The 955-nt window shown below is 73.0% G+C and overlaps 1 non-coding gene across 1 annotated transcript; it reads right to left on the bottom strand.

The window, feature by feature from the left end:
* Positions 1-138: 138 nt before the first annotated feature.
* On the bottom strand, positions 139-292 carry LOC148345759 (5.8S ribosomal RNA). Its single transcript, XR_015848465.1, has one exon. It is a non-coding gene; the product is annotated as a 5.8S ribosomal RNA (ribosomal RNA).
* Between the last annotated feature and the right edge of the window lie 663 nt (positions 293-955).

Here is a 955-nt window from a genome sequence, read left to right as displayed (position 1 = left end):
CGCCACCCGCCGGGCGGACCGGCGGAATGTCGCGGAGGGCCCGAGCCTCGCCCGCGCGGACCGGGTTCTCGCGCCACCCGCCGGACGGACCGGCGGAATGTCGCGGAGGGCCCGGCCCGCGTCCGATCGATTGGAAAGCGCCGCTCAGACAGGCGTGGCCCCGGGGTAAAACCGGGGCCGCAATGTGCGTTCAAAGTGTCGATGATCAATGTGTCCTGCAAATCACATTAGTTCTCGCAGCTAGCTGCGTTCTTCATCGACGCACGAGCCGAGTGATCCACCGCTAAGAGTCGTACGTTTGGGCCCTTTTACGTCCGCCCGGGACGATCGGAGACAAATTCACGACAGGGTTTGTACCGGAGACGAACGCGCCGCGGGTGCCGTTCGGTCGCTCCCGCGAGCGAGCCCCTAACCCGCGGCGCGGTTACCGACGGGCGCGATACGCGCGACGCCGCGACGAGCCGAGCGGGTCGGGCGCGCGGCGCTGAGGCCGGCGCCCGGCGTCTCCCGCTCGGGGCCGCGACGGCGCCCGAGACGTGCGTCGGCCCGGGTAGGTCGGGCGCTCGGCGCTGAGGCCGGCGCCCGGCGTCTCCCGCTCGGGCCTGACACGACTCGGCGACCGGACTCGCCGGGTAGGTCGGGGGCTCGGCGCTGAGGCCGGCCCCCGGCGTCTCCTACCCGGACCCCGGAAGGCCATCCGACTTGGAAGCCCCGCCGCGCCGCGAAGCGACGCTTTGGGTGTTGCTACCCGTCAGCGAGTGGGTTTGGTTTACAAGGGCGGCGCGACCGCGCTGACACCGAGGGGGGACTGGCCCCCGACCCGGCCGCGGCCTGCCCGGACTATGGATGGACAGAGGAGACCGCGGCGGACCGCGCGGAACCGAACCCCCGGTGTCCGGAGCCCCGGGAGGGACTCCGGTGTCCGGGGGCCGGCCCACGCGCGCGCTACGCGGCC

This window comes from Urocampus carinirostris, unplaced genomic scaffold, assembly GCF_059441175.1.
Source record: "Urocampus carinirostris isolate Australia breed hairy pipefish unplaced genomic scaffold, RoL_Ucar_1.0 HiC_scaffold_25, whole genome shotgun sequence".
Classification (NCBI taxonomy): domain Eukaryota; kingdom Metazoa; phylum Chordata; class Actinopteri; order Syngnathiformes; family Syngnathidae; genus Urocampus; species Urocampus carinirostris.
This window is presented reverse-complemented; position numbering and strand designations above follow the sequence as displayed.